At 39.0% G+C, this 16,564-nt stretch overlaps 1 protein-coding gene across 1 annotated transcript in view; it reads right to left on the bottom strand.

Annotated features, from left to right (window-relative positions):
• Positions 1 to 15,571, bottom strand: part of LOC142354508 (peptide chain release factor 1-like) — a 157,943-nt gene extending 142,372 nt beyond the window's left edge. The window contains exon 1 of the mRNA XM_075406832.1: positions 15,540 to 15,571. The gene's annotated coding sequence lies outside the window, so the exon portion shown is untranslated. The remainder of the gene's footprint in view (positions 1 to 15,539) is intronic.
• Positions 15,572 to 16,564: the final 993 nt, after the last annotated feature.

Consider the following 16,564-nt stretch of genomic DNA (forward strand, 5'->3'; position numbering starts at 1 on the left):
AAACATTTGGCAAGAAGAAAATTTGCCATACCAGGTTTTGGAGACAGGTCCTTTAAATTCAACAGGTTGGTAACGGGCAAATTATTGCGGCAGGTGATCAAAAACCCTTATGTCGAGGAGCATAATCAAAGCTGCATGTAACAAAAGAGAGCGAAGGCACTATGTATGCTGAGCATGTAGAGTGGGTGTCACCTACAGGAGACGCATTGATGGGAAATGTGATGTGTAATCGAAAAATTTGCATCCGAACAATTTGGGGAAAGCTGCTGCAAAAAACCTCCTAAATATTAAGGATCCCCGATGTTTCTCGAAATAGTTTTCATCAGAACAACATATGTTGAAGACTACTAATAAAATTTTTTTTGAAAATCGGGGAAAGCAAACATGTCAAACGATTAAAAACTTAAATAAGGAGGACCCTGCAAAATTTTTTGTAGCAACAAGACCACTTGTATCAGCCGAAAAAATTTACATAAAATATGAATATTTTGCATTCGAAATTTTAGAGGAAAGGCAAATATTTTGCGCGGACAGCAGGTAAAAATATCCGGAGTCCCAGGTGTTCTTAACTCAGAGAAAAGATCTGAACTGACAACTGCTAATCTTAAAATAACCGTGGAATTGTTTTTTTCCAGCGTTATTGACACATATTACTTCAAACTACTCGAAATGAGGAAAAATTTTAAAAGAAAATGAGAACGGAACAAAGTGAAAATCAACAACTGAAAATTCAAACAGTGATTGAAATATCAAAAAACATTGTGAGTCCTTCAGTAACGCTCTTCGAAAAAGGAATTCACGTTGAATGAGCAGTATCCGTTTTATATGTTAACTGTGCCGACATGGTGGCAACAATGACTGAGCTTTTTATTGCGCAGAAGAAAAACCTGTACTAACAGAGGGTCAGAACTTTTCTTCTATTAGATATACGGACCCTCCTACAAAAATTTTAATTCATAATTGTGCAATCAATGCATGGAAGCCAGTGTACTCTATCGTCGTCAATTTAGAAGACGGCAGTTTTCAACTATATGGAAAAACACTGAAGAAAATCAATCGCAAAAAATATCACTGGCCGATGAATAGTAATTGAAATGTAGATAATGAAAACCTACACCGTAGCCTTTTCTGAGAATGGTCAGTCAGGAAGCATTCCAGGATTCGGATGGAAAACGCAGTCGTGAAGTTTTTTTCACTGGAACGACCAGTTTCAGCAAGAAATTTTTCTAGCTGAAACTGTTGAGTTAACCATTTTTGCAATATAAAGAACTAAAGTTTTTATATTTGGTTAAAAGCAATGGACGTTGCTGTGTCAGTCTCAACAGTGTACCTCATTTTTCGAATTGTAAAAATATTTCCTAAATTTTTTATCTATTTAGTTTTAATTTTTAATGGAGCTTCTTGGCAACAACTATTGCGGTAGCTTTACGCCGTAACAAAAACAGGTATGTAAAATCAATTACTCAAATTTCTAAAAGAACGCAGAGAACAAAAAAAAGAAAAGATTGAAGAAAAAGAGTCCTTAAAAGAGTCGGTTGCTAAAAAAATGTAGTCCTGAGCTCAAGACCGAAAAAAGGGAAACTTCTCGAGTTCAAGACCAAAAAAAGAAAAAAGAAAAGTTTGTCTTCAATTCAAGACCAAAAATTGTAGTTTTGAGAACAAGACCCAGAAAAATGGAAACGTATCAAGTACGAGACCGAAAAAAAAGAAAGATAAAAAAGTTGTCTTGGGTTCAAGACCGAAAATATCGAGAAGCTTCAGAAGCAAAAGGGGGGTTTTTATTCAATATAGCAGGCAATGACATTCCACAAATTGGTAAATATGTTTAATATATACCAGAATTGTGGAACGCTATTTCCTAGATTTGCCAGTTAGTGTACCGAATGCAATCTTGTCTTTCGCGGACTCGGAAAGTGTCTACGCTAGAACTTCTGGCACCCGCCAATATTCGGTTGCGTTCTCTGCAGATTGAAATGGAATACTCATCTCTGTCCCCACTGTCGTAGCCGCCCGTGCGCAATACTCCATGCTTTTGTCTCATTGAGCTCGGTACATGTTTAAAATGCAAAGTTAGAAGTTAAATTATTACGCTAGCGCTTCTGGCGCCCGCCAATATTCGGCCCCGAGCTCTACAAGCTGAAGTGGAACTGCAAAACCAGTGCTCGCAATTAGAGAAGTTGAAGAGTACAAACTCTACTTCAAAAAGAACTCGTCGAGCTACGACAAAGACTTTATAATCATTGTGACAAGGCCAAAAAGTCAACAAAGAAACCATTGGGCAAATGGAGGGCAGGAGGCGAGACACTGCGAGATAATTTAAAGGCAGCAGCAGCAGCAGTCAGAAAAGCTGAACAGGAGCAGTCCATCGATTTATTGAAACAGGAGTTGTCCGCTTTAAAATTCAAGGCTGCTAAAATGGGCGAAGCTACCGAGAAAAAGGAGAAGGCGAATGACCAATTGCGGTCAAATATTCAGCAGCTGGAAAACAACGACCATTAGTTGGCCAGCGAATGTGGAAGAAAAGAATCTGTCATTGATCGATAAAACACTTCTCTTAAAAACGAGAAGGCCTAAACAAAGGCCACGGAGACATGTTTGTTCGAATTCAAAACACAAATCTTATGAGACGGCATGCTCTGTTATATGAGATTTTGTTGGTAAAAAGCTCTGCTTCAAAAGATCAGATCAAGAAACACTATCACAAAATGAGCCTGTTGACGCACCCCATGCTGGTGGAGAAGAAGAGTTTTTCAAAATAATTAATCGGGCATATCAAATTCTGACAAATGATGCGGTGCGAGAAGCTGTAGTAATCCCTAAGATGATAACATTTGGCATGCTTGTAAATTACAAAGTACAGACTTAATTCAAAAAGTTCAGAATTGATAATAGCAACAGAAACAGATTGCAATCACGAGTTAACCGGACTTTAAAATAACAAAAATGCATCATAAAATTTAGATGGCAATCGTCACGGAATTTGACCATGACGGGATACGTCAAGAAATGTTAGCTCTTGACAGGACTCATCAAGCGGGTAAGCTTGTTATCTTTTAGTTTAACTATCTGAATAACGATGATTAAAAATCCCAAACCAGTCAGAGAAAATGGGTGGAAATAACGAAAGATAAAGTAACCATCTTAATGACCACAACTAACGACCAGAATTAAAGCCTCAACTCATGCATCCAGCTGTCTTTCTCCTGGACGTATCCCGGGCGGACGAGTAAGCAAATCGCTCAACCAATGTCAACAAAACTACTTTTCGACAAACCAAAAACTTTTTGCAATAGTTTGTTTCACTCAACCTTTAAGAAATTATCTTCTGGGACAAAGTTTTTTTTGTTACCGACCACAGGGCCCTCACTGGGTTATGTGGTTTTAGGGAACCAGGCGGATTATGGGCCAGATGGATAGAAAATCTCGGATAGTTTGAATTTGAAATCAAAAAAGAAGCTGCAAAGAAGATTCCTCACCCCGACTGTCTGTCAAGAGTCCCATAGACTGAAGAAGAAGACAGAGATTTCAATCATGCGATCCAAGTTAACACGACTGACAAAAAATATCTGCTCCATTAGACAAGGGAAATCTGTGGAATATTAAGTTTAACATCAGAAAAGTGCGTTCGAACTTATTATACTGAGAATCTGTATTGAGAGCGGGAAACGCCCTCAAACAAAAAACATGGTAGGGGTCTGCAGGGCAAGTGGACATTTTGACAGATTTCAAAAACCTATGAACAGGAAACGATTTAATTTTAAAAAACAAATGTACTGACGTATTTAACAGCTTAATTTAAATAGTTTTTCAAAGATCGCTTTTGCGAGAAATTCTTCTTCATTTTTTCCTTCATAAACATTGCTGATGTTTTGGTATGGCTAAGACATTTGATCGGATTTGAGAACAATTTTACTGGCCCAGGATGAGAAAATAAATTCACGAGTGGATAAGTTCTTGCAAAGTATGCTGTCGAAGGAAGTCTTAACAGCAGTAACACATATAGCCTGACAACTTGGAAACCAAATCGCCCTTTTTGGTAATTTTGGTAAATTGCCTGGGACATTATGAGTCAGGTGGAGATAAATACAATCTGTCAATTGGAGATCATTTTACAAAATGGTATGAAGCTCTTCCCATGGAAAAAAGGAAGCTTCAACGGTAGCTAAGGCCTTTGTAAACGTATGTGTCGCAAGGTTTGTTTGTCCGGCAAATCACTTCAGTTTATGTCGAATCTTTCCAAGATCATATGTAAAGAGCGCGCTGCGAATTAACAGGACATCGACAACAGCTTAGCATCCTTAAGGGAACGCAATGATAGAGCGGTATAATCGCACAATCGTAGAGAGTCCTGCAAAATATATGGGTGTACATCACAACACTTGAAGCGAATACCTTCCGCTAGTAATGATGGCATACAGATCAGCAATTTATTATTTGACCAAATTTAGCCTTTTTTACCATTCCTTTTTGCCAATTGATTGCTTGTTCCAAACAGTACAAACAAAAATCTACTCAACTTTGACGGATTATTTTGGTTGCCTGAAAGACAAACTACAAACGTGCCAAGAACTGTTAAGGGAAAGCCTGGACATAGAGCAGGAAAGACAAAAAACTACAACGACCGTTGCTCAATTGGAACACAATATAAATTAGGTGATTTAGTCTGGTATTCAACCCTATCACAAAAACTGGCAAGACAAAGAAATTTGAATCCTTTTAAAGTGGACCACAGATAATACGTGAAATAAACAATGATCTTAAATCTCTTATTGAATATGTGAAAACGAAAAAACAACAAAAGGTCCACTACGATCGACTCAAAAGTTTTAACAGTAGAAGTGCTACCACCAATAAAAAAACTAACAAGGCAAAGAGGGAACCAAGAATACCAAAAAATGTCCTTATGTAGGACAACAAATTTGTGGAAATCAAAGTAGTCACTACAAAATTGAATGACAAAAAAAGGGAATAAAATTCAAATTAACTCCCAAACTGAAACTTTACTGTGAGACAGTCAAGCAGGAGCTTTTGGAACACAAAGATACGACAAATTGCAGAGGTTATGGAACTCACATTGGAACGTGCAGGTACTGGAACGTTCCTTGAACTGCAAACTTCTCCAATTGATTGTCATATTAGGTGTTTCACAATCCTTAGAAATTGTGTGGAATGGCTTTGAGAACATTCTACAGACTCCCGTTTGGTCCGCCACGTCTAAGCGGACCAAATGGGAAACGTCAGATATCAAGGAGGAGCAGGTAAACCAAGGAGGACTCATCTACTCTGAGAACAGCATGAGTAAATTAAAATTCTTCATGTAAAAAGCCGCATATACTCTAACTGCGCTGAAGAAAAGTCTGTTGGTATGACAGTATAACATACTTCAGCGAGGAAACACAAATAATTCCAACGTTTCATCCTTTAAAAGAATCAGTCTGCCAAAATATTTGGCTGGGACACAAAGTGTTTTTACCGGGACTCGGTGAATTTGAATTCAGTGTTCTTACGGAAATTATTTATTGGATGGTTTATGGCGGAAGCGACTTAGAGTTTGTTCAGAAAGTATCAAAATCATTCATGAAAGACGGCTATGAGAAAGTAGTGAACTATGTCTACCCCGTGAACTGGTTCAATCCAAAAGTTGAAAAACAAAAAGGTAACATCAGGAGAAATGCTGACATATTTATGGTAGCCTTGTTCATTCAAACGAGGGAAACAACCGAAGAAACTTGGTTATATTTTGAAGACCCTCTGAATTTAGAGCAAACTGTGTTATATCAGGGCGATACTTTTGAATTAGGTTCGATGGCTAAATTCTCAACCCGACAACAGTAAGGATAGTGAACGCTGAACACAATAGGTATTTTTAACCAGCAAGCTAGACGGAAAAAGAAACTTAGTAGTTCAGTTAAAAAAACAAGACCAAACAGGTAGACGATTTCCAAACCACAGAAACTTATATTTAACAATGAAACTGTTGTGGCTGCTCAAGTTCTCGAGTTTTACGCCGGCCTGGTTCATCACAGGGTTCGATTGACTAACAGTCTTGGTGAAACAATTAGTCGCTCCGACGTATTAAAGGACTTTAACTTTAATTTCGTTGACTGAAGTTAACAAAATCCTGTGTGACAATCTACGTTCAAACCCGTGGCAAAGTTGGTAAGGCTTCAGCCAGTGTTAGTAATGTTTCTAACTTCTCGTCAGGTCGGCTCAACTAACTTGAAACTCGCAAGATCTTAGCAACTAGCAAAACTTAGCGAAAAAATTTAAAGTTGCTGAAGAATCAAATTTTAGTCAATCTGAGAGCCAACTGCGCTGTATAACAGTTTGTAAGGGTTCTAAATACAATTCGGTTTCACTAATGAAATAATTCGGCTAAGGTATTTAATGAAATATTTATCATTTATAACATCATTGCTACTTATTTCTGATTGGTTAATCAAGAAAGTGATTTAGGTCATTGTTTACATAGTAAATGTTGAATTACTGCAATATTTGATTTTGTGGATAGAAGCACGGATAGTTATTACGTAGATCTAAATTCGTCGAGAGTACGGTATTTGACCTTTCATGAACACCTAAAATATCATAAAATAAACAGTTTAAAAAATTTAATGATAAATAACAAAATATCAAAAAATGTCAATTTTGCACCATATAACTGCTAATAGCCACACTTGTTGGTCTGATGCGATAACGTTTGCCTGTAACGTTCCATGAGTAGTCTAGAGGTAGCCCTAACCGTGTGCTTTGCTGTAAGCTCGGGTTGCTCAGGTTTTCCCTTCCAAAAAACGGGGGGGGTGTACAAGATTTCGTTCCCGACTTGTAAAAAAGTTCAGTTTTGACCTTTTTTGATTTTAGACAAATTCTAAGTCTTTTCAGTTTCAAACGTTATTTGCTGCTGTCGGATGGCTTTTTTCGCTGATTTGAAGTGGCGTCAACACAAACCTTGAGGATCAAGGAATGTAATTTTTCACCAACAGATTTATCTGAGACAGATCTCAGGGACACAAAGCTAGATCAAGTCTTTGTGTGGTATTTCTGAGGTAAGTTGTAAAAATTAATACAAATGAGGCTATTAAATTGTCACTGAGAAAAACTTCAAAGAGCTGGTATTCTGACTACATCAATAAATGAAAACTCACACCAAACTTTTTTAAATCAACAAAACACTCAAGGATAGCACATAGAAAGAGCGGGCGGAGTGCTTTTTGTCCATAAGTGCGCTAAAGTTGTCGTCCGTGTAATCAAAAAATCGTTTTGATTCGAGGAAGTTCCAGTTAGTGTGTCTCCGGACAGCAATTCAGAAGGGATAAGATCCGTGGACCCTATTTCTAAAGTGTTCTAAAGAAATTTTAAAATAACCAACTGCAACCCCTTGTACCCGATTGCACTTGAGTTGCAGAACGGGTCATTGATTACATATGGCCGACGACTAGAACTGACTGATCAGCCCAATTAGAAGCCCAACCACAGAGTTGACGTCAATTGCTCAGGCACTGCACCAATGGAAGGGGTGTTCAATGATGATGACCTTGAACTTAGCAAGGCACCTCAAAGGTTAAGACACTCGAAAACACTAAGATGAAGAGAGGTTTTCCTGGGATACGGGGGCTCATATGAACAAGAGACCTAAGAGTATTTCAATATGGACTACAGATATGGGCACCAGTGGCACGAACTCTTAAGTTTTAATTAACTTTGTAGTAAAATAAAACAAATCTGGCATGTGGCCAGGGAAATCACCATAAGTTTTTATCAGCTTGAAAATCATTATTTGTGTCTTCCGTGTGCTCCTGTCAATCGATATGCCAAGCAGTGGCAACAATCTCGTTTTAGCACTGCAACAAAAGAGTCCGATGGTGGAATTGGGGTATATTCATCATCGCAAGCAATGTTCTAGTGAACAAAATGTGACAAGAAAAAGGACCACAGTTGAAGTGTGTGACGGTGACACAAACATTGTAGTTGTAAGAGCAAAACAGTCTAATTAGGTTCCCGAAATAGCCAAAACTGAAATTGATACACTGGATTATTTGTATTTTGTAATACTTCGGAATGGCAGAACCAAAAGCTGGCAACTATTGATATTATCTACCCCATCTCTACGAACTGAAGTCAGTCGCCAGGCACCCAGTTTATCGGATTGACGGAGTGACGTCCAATAAAAGGTATGTAGTACCATTGATGCAGCATCAGCGCCCCAACACCGTGGACAGGGCTGCAATCAGTGTGTTGGGGTTGAATGATCTGCATGGGAAAGTTGAAGAGCAGCAGAGAAAGATAAACAAAAGAAAACATAGAAGTAGGGTGAAAACGGAACAGACGTCAAAAAAGGTCACCTAGAGGAGGCTGGAAGCAGTAATTGCGCAAAACCCTTTTCAGTCGACCTCCAAATCTATTTGAGCTTCTGTTCCTCCCTCAGGGGGCAACAACCACCACAATTCCAAAATACTTCCAAACTTTACCTTTGCTGTGTCATCCGGACAAGGATGGTTTTGAGGACTTTTCCAAGAATATTTTGCGAGTGAAGAGTATTATAGAGGACGAGAAAACCCGGAATATTTATGATAGATATGGAATAGAAAAAGCAGAAGACTACTTGAACTCAAAACTGGACCTACAAAAAGCGTCTTAGTGTGTGGAACACTCAACTGTTTAAGAAGAGGCAGTGTAGTAAGCCCTAGGAACAGAACGCATGACATGCTTGTAAATAAAAAAACACACAATGTTCAAAGATTTCACAATTAATAATATCAACAGAAACAGGTTGTAATCAAGATTAAACCGGATTTTAACATAACAAAAAGAAAAGCATCAGAAATTGTGATGGGAATCATCACGGATTTTGACCATGACAGCATTTGTCAAGCATGTAAGCCTGTTCTCTATTAATTTAATTATCTGAATGGTGGAATTGGGGTATATTCATAATCTCAAACAATGTTCTAGTGAACAAAATGTGACAAGAAAAAGGACCACAGTTGAAGTGTGTGACGGTGACACAAACATTGTAGTTGTAAGAGCAAAACAGTCTAATTAGGTTCCCGAAATAGCCAAAACTGAAATTGATACACTGGATTATTTGTATTTTGTAATACTTCGGAATGGCAGAACCAAAAGCTGGCAACTATTGATATTATCTACCCCATCTCTACGAACTGAAGTCAGTCGCCAGGCACCCAGTTTATCGGATTGACGGAGTGACGTCCAATAAAAGGTATGTAGTACCATTGATGCAGCATCAGCGCCCCAACACCGCGGACAGGGCTGCAATCAGTGTGTTGGGGTTGAATGATCTGCATGGGAAAGTTGAAGAGCAGCAGAGAAAGATAAACAAAAGAAAACATAGAAGTAGGGTGAAAACGGAACAGACGTCAAAAAAGGTCACCTAGAGGAGGCTGGAAGCAGTAATTGCGCAAAACCCTTTTCAGTCGACCTCCAAATCTATTTGAGCTTCTGTTCCTCCCTCAGGGGGCAACAACCACCACAATTCCAAAATACTTCCAAACTTTACCTTTACTGTGTCATACGGACAAGGATGGTTTTGAGGAAATTTCCAAGAATATTTTGCGAGCGAAGAGTATTATAGAGGACGAGAAAGCCCGGAATATTTATGATAGATATGGAATAGAAAAAGCAGAAGACTACTTGAACTCAAAACTGGACATACAAAAAGCGTCTTAGTGTGTGGAACACTCAACTGTTTAAGAAGAGGCAGTGTAGTAAGCCCTAAGAACAGAACGCATGACATGCTTGTAAATAAAAAATACACACACCGTTCAAAGATTTTACAATTAATAATATCAACAGAAACAGGTTGTAATTAAGATTAAAACGGATTTCAACATAACAAAAAAAGCATCAGAAATTGTGATGGAATCATCACGGATTTTGACCATGACAGCATTTGTCAAGCATGTAAGCTTGTTATCTATTAATTTAACTATCTGAATAATCATGATAAAAATAACATATCGAGTAGGGAAAATGTTAGAAAACAACCCAAGATAAATTAATCATTGATATGACCACAACCAACAACCAGAATGAAAACCTCAACTCATAATTTCAACTGATTTTCTCTTAAGCAATAAAACTTCTGCATATTCACCTCTGCAACAACTCTTCTTATAAATTTACTCTTTAAAACTCACTTTGATTTAACTCTGTAACATTTGCTGAATATTCCCTGTTCGCAATTTTAAAAAAATTTTTGACTTTGAACATTTTCTTCAGCTTACACCCGAGAAAAAGGCTTTAGAAAACCCCAACCAAAACAGTATCATCATAAAAGGTACACGGTATTTGGGCTTGACGAGGCAGAGAAAGGTAAGAGCGACAAAAACTGATGTGCAAGCTTTCCACGAAATTACAAACTTCTTGTATCTATATGTATATATATATATATATATATATATATAACGAAATTACAAACTTCTCGTATTTATATATATATATATATATATATATATATATATATATATATGTGTATATATATATATATATATATATATACATATATATAAAGTCTAAGAAAGTCCCCTCTTTGCGGGAAGAAGTAAGCTCACTTGCCTGTTTTATTTGGGGGTGGGGTTGATGAAATAAGTAGAGTGACAGTCACTGAGTGATTTGCTTGTTCACTTTCCCAGTCGCCTTTATGAACTTGCCGAGTGATTGGCAGTTACCGTAAGTCAGTAGATTGAGCTCTTCAAATTTCTCTAGTCTGTAGTGGTCCCATAGACGACAAAAGAGGAAGTAATGTGTCGATTTTTCCTCAGCTGAGCCGCACATACACATGGGTGATGCACACTGACTCAGCCTCCATTTGAACACTCCAAAAAGAGGGGTGTTACCGGAAACAAGGTTGCATTTTCTTTTGGCTAAGTAAGGATTTCAACGGATCAGGGGCTCTTGCTGTGGCAGTCTGGAATTGTTTTTCTGAACATTCTCAGGACAGCAAAATTATCAGGTGAGGACCATCTTCTCGGCCACCGGATCGATTTCCGCTAGATCGTGAACCAACTTTTCTGTCTTTTACTGACAGCATTGTCGAGATGATTTTTGTATCTCAGTTTCCTGTCGATGATTAATCCTAGTCTCTTAGTGAATTCTTTCGTTTTGCAGAATTGACCGTTAAGATAGATTGTAGATGGTATAGATTCATCTGTGTGGGGTGACAATTTTTCTGTTTTTGATTTTTGATCCGTCCACTTTCATCTTCCGGTTGAAGCACCAACTTTTTATCGTACTGCACAGATTTCCGAGCTGGTCTGCCAAGTTAGCTGGAAAAACCGCATGAACCATTACCGATGTATTGTCTGCATACTTGAACACTTTGTGCGGGCTGACCAAGAAATTGTTGATAATGAAGATGATTAGGACCGGCGACAAAACGCTTCCCTGAGGCAGACCAATTCGGATATCGAATACGTCAGAGCAAATTGAGTCAATCTGAATGCAAGCTTTTCTGTTTCGTAAGGATGTTTCTTTGAGCTTCAAAAGATTACCGCTGACACCAGACCCTTTGAGTTGATAGAGCAGAACGTTGGTCCAAACACAATCAAACGATTTTTCATGTCAATATTTATTAAGGCGCTATAGTGGCTATTTTTCAGCTTCTCCGCTTCACGGTGTAGTCGGTACAGCGAAGGAAATCTGCCTCTGGGACATCTAAAACCTTCCTGGTGTTCTTCAAGAAAATTATATCTATCAACGTGTGTCTTAGACTGTGCTCGGTCATTCGGTCAAAAACCTTTCCAGTGTGGGAAGCGATCGATAGAGGCCGAGAACTGGAGGGGACATCGTATGATTTTCGTCAGTTTTTTTAATGAATATCGCTTTAGAGGTGTTCCAGGGCCAAATACTTTTTCTGAGCACATATTGCAGAGTCTTAGTAGGATCTCTATTAATCTGGCGCCAAATTTCTGCAGTTTTTTATGATGTATCTGATCATTGTCAAAAGAAGAAGAGCGAGAGCAGTTTTTAAAGCGCCTTTAAGTTCGCATTCGGAGTAGTTTTCGGAGAAGGGATCGTTGTCCGTAGTATCGAAGAAGTTGGATGAGGCTACTGCTGCATTGACATGAGCTTCGTGGACTATATTGAACGTTTCCTGTTGGAGATGCCTAGCTTCGATGAACGTTTTCGTGATTTCCCCAACAATTTCGTTGGGTGAGCCGAGGTGTTTTTCATTGCCGTTTTTTATTGGACCGAAATTTCCAGCCTTGGGTTTGAAGAACCGGTTATATGCCTTCCAAAAGTCTTTGCCTATTTTGTGACCGAGTTTCATGAGAGTATCCGACAGCCACTTCGAGGAGTGTTTGCTGAGGAGCTTCTTGAAGTACTGTCTTTCAGTATTGAGCTTAGGCCCGTTACTTGGGTTAGAGTAGTACTTGAACTTTTTCCTAAGGTATCTGAGGTTGTGTCTGGCAATCGTGAGTTCGTCGTTCCAGAACGGTTGGCTGTGTTTTTGTGTGGTCTTGAAGGATATGGAACTATTGGTGGCTTCAAAGACAATTTTTACCAGTTTTAGCCCGATGGTGGTGGTATCATCTTCTTGTTTGATTTCTAGTTTGCTTTCGATAATTTCACGCCATTCATCCCAGTAGGCTTTGTCAATCCATGGTTTTCTTTGAGAATAGAAAGTTGTGTAAAGGCGGCTCCAAACGATTGTGACGGTTGTATTCCCCCTGCTGGGATGCTGGGAGCCCGGTGAAGAGCTCAACATTTTCATCGGCAGCCAGTGTGAAGGTTTGGTTGGTAGTTTTTCCCCGATATCAGGCATAGGTCAATGGCGCTGTTACCGTTGCAGGCTAGAAATGTGGGCTCACCTTTGTTGAGGATTCTCACACTTGAGTCAATCTTTTCGTCTAGTACAAAACCATGGGGATTAGTTGTTGAATCATTCCAGTTAGTATGTCGAGCGTTCAAGTCACCTAGGAAGAGAAGCCCTTCCAGCTTTTGAGCCTCTACATACTCTTGTGCTCTTCTGTGCTGCGACAGCCATTTTTCTAACAGCGTTACTTAGATGAGGGGAATAGACGCCGTTGTGGCCAGCATTTTGACTTTTTTTATCAAGACGATTATACAAACACTATCCACCTCAGCTACTTCGAGTTCTACAATTCAAGTGTATGCGATATTCTCCCTCAAAAAAATAGCAACGCCTCTATCATCGTGGGAACAAAATGTAGTTATCAACAGTATCTTTCTCAACAAAATCCTCGTTTCAGTGAGAAAACAAAGAGAGGGTTTCCTATCGTCCAAGTAATTGTTTAATGCTGCTTTGCAGTGATCACTCAGTCCTCTCATATTCAGTTCCAGAAATTTACATTCATTACCACCCCTCATTTACGATATGGAGTCCATTTATCAGTTCTTGGATGTGGTTTGGCAGGGTTGAACCTGGCGATGAAAATAAGTTTGAATATACATTTCAGGTGTGAGGGGCACTCAGTCGCATCAGCTTCGTGATTGCAGTTTCAGTTAGCACAATTAGGAGGACTATCTTTTTATCACAGCTTTTGTAGTTGTGGTTGCTCGAGCAATGATCATATCGAGGTGTTTACTTGCAGTTTTTGCAAATATGTCCAAAGCGTTGGCAATTGAAACATCGTATGACTTGTATCGAACGTTGTTGGAAAATGATTGGTCTGGAAACAGGGTTCCGATGAAGATGCCTATTTTGATCGCCCTTTCCTTGTCGTTGAGGTTTTTGGCATCTAAAACAACAGTTTCTTGTTTAGTTCCGTCTTTTTTGATGAACCTGGATGCTTTCATGCCTTCGAAATCATTCGCCAGGAGCTTTTCGATTTCGGAGTCTTTGAGTTCGGTTGGTACGCCTTCGATGAACAGGCTAATGTTCGGCTTTTCGGACTCGACTGCCTTTTCGATGAGCGTTTCAGAGCCGAGGAAGTTACTCTTCCAAGAGGTGAAAACTTCTTCCGCTCGGTCTTTCGTTAAGAACTCTAGATTATGTAACCTCAAACACTAATCGCTTGAGAGGGAAATGCTTAGCAAAGTCCTTTTTGATAGCTACACTGTTTTCGTAAGTGTTTACCTTAGACACGATTAGATTTTTTGACAGGTCTCTTTTTACTGGTTGTTTTTGTCGGGGCTGTTTTTGTCGAGTTTGTTTTTGTCGGGGATTGAGCAGGTACAGCGGCATCGTCCTTCGTTTTCTCCGCAAAAGTGGGCTTCTAATCAATTTGGGCTTGAAGGGCTGGTATGGTGGCAGTCATGTCTTTGATTTGGTTCTGCATTTCCAGCTGCTTGGTATTGTCGCCAATTCGTTGATCTACAGGAGCATCAAGTTTTTGGATCAAAAAAAGCTTGAATTGGTCTTTCTGAATGAGATTACATGGTTGGGACTCGCAGTTTTTGCATATCCATTGTTCGCAGCCGTATTTTGCTAGAACAGGTAGATCAGCAGCGTCAATGTTGACCCACGAACCATTTAGCCACTCTTGGCATTTATCACAGCAGATAGCAAGGTTGTTGTTTCAGTCGAATTTTTTCCGATATTTTTGGCATTCATCATCAGAATTTGAAGTTAGATTAGTCCTCCTTTTGGTGAATTCTCGCACCCTCACTCACGCAGGCAACTCCATAATAGCTATATTCCTTTAATGTCACCGTTACGGAAAAAGGAGAAAAAACTCACCTAGGCATGTGAGAGCTGTTTCTTCTTGCGGAGTCTAGTTTTCTTGGACTTCTTGTTCTTCCTATTGACACCTTGTTGGGTCTGCCGATTCTTTGGTCGGCTTTTCTGGATGAGACTTTGTAAGTTGTTTAATCTTCTGATGATAATAGAGCTGAGTTTGTACTCGATGATGACTGCCGCATGAGTGTTGCTGAGGTTCTCCTTAAACTCACGGTTTCTCAGGGTCCGCTTAGTCAGAATGTGTTTTCTCACCTGAATCACGAATTTTTTCGTTGATTGAAGTGCCGTCAGAACATTCGTGGTCAGCTTACAATGCAGGTAAACAATTGCAAAGATGTTGTGCTGCAGGCGTATCAGGTCTTTAACGAGAAACTGTACGGGGTAGGGTTTCTGTGATAGTTTCATAGGATGGCGCGAAACAGAGTTATTGATACAATCGTGCCAGATAATTACTTATTCCTTGGAAGTTTTGATGTATTGTTCTGCTCTCTGGTCAGGGTTGCATTTCGGGTGGAGAATAAGACCGCTGACAGTTATAGAATGCTGCTTAATTGCTCGTTTAGAATCAATAGGGATATCTTTGCTTCTGTCTTTAATAAAATAATTCACAGAGCCAGCTCCTAGCAAAATAAGCATCGAGGAACCAACTCACCAAACAAAACACAGGATAGAAGTTTGAAGGATAGAAGGTCGAGAATGTTGGGAATGTATGCAGGGATGAAGGCCCACTTGCTGTGACAGACCAACAGAAGAACCCCAGAGATCAGACAACCCTGACCGTTCCAGTAGCGATACACGTGAGGTATGGTTATGTACAATCACCACAGTCCATCTCTATTTAATAAATTTATCACCAGAAAGGATAAACTTATTAGAAATCTATTTAATAAGTTTATCACAACAATTAGGCTCACAACAACTTTATCACAACTTCTCGTATAGTAAGACGTTTAAATAACAAGAGCTTTGAATGATAATTTTGTTTGATTTTTAATGAGTGGTATTCTATTCTTACTAGAAGGGGGAAGTGTGATTGTCACACGTATATAAAAAGGTGAACTAAAAACCTTGAATTTCAGGGTAAACAAAATAGTTTAAAATTCAATTTATTGCCTGATTTTTGGCTGACACAAGTTGGACAGGTGTAACGAAAACGGAATAGACATTTGATTAGAAAAAGCCCGGGCTTCGAGCATTGTCAACGAAACTGACACACTTTGTTGACTTGGTTATTTCACCTTGATGATAGAACCGATATTGGACCCAAAAGAGGATTAAATTCATTAATTGAACACCAAACCAATCATCAGAGCTAACCACTCTATTTAACCATCATTTATTTAAACCAACTTTTCTTCCTCATTATTCTACTTATCAATTTAAGTGATCTTTTCCGTTGGTGCCCCCCCGTTTACTGGATGCATTTTATTTGCGTCCCCCAGATGCATGTTCAATATTTTTACATAGTGATTTACTTTGTAATGTTACGTGCTTTGTAACTGGGGGCTCATAACGTACGGGGGGCACAAACGGAAAAGATCCAATTTAACTTCTAACTTGGTCTTCTAATTAACTACCACGCTCATTCAATTTATGACATAAAATATTGTGCACGGGCGGCTGCTGTAAATCATGAATTTGATTGTTTATAATTTTTGACGAAGCTGCGCTCTAGTATTCATATGCTCTGATGTGATGTTTCTTAGGGGTGGTTCCCTGTTCCGTCCATTTTGTCGTTTGTATTCCCTTTTCCTTTCACATTATATTTGTGATGAAAACGATATAAAGACTTCTGAAACTAAAGCTACTTCCTGTCTAGCTCTATCATGAGCTACATGTTCTAATAACCTTCATTTCAATTGTCAACGAAAAGTTTAGGCTAGACTGGAAATTCAAAGTGGA

Source organism: Convolutriloba macropyga, chromosome 15 (assembly GCF_964194025.1).
Source record: "Convolutriloba macropyga chromosome 15, txConMacr16.3, whole genome shotgun sequence".
NCBI lineage: Eukaryota > Metazoa > Xenacoelomorpha > Acoela > Convolutidae > Convolutriloba > Convolutriloba macropyga.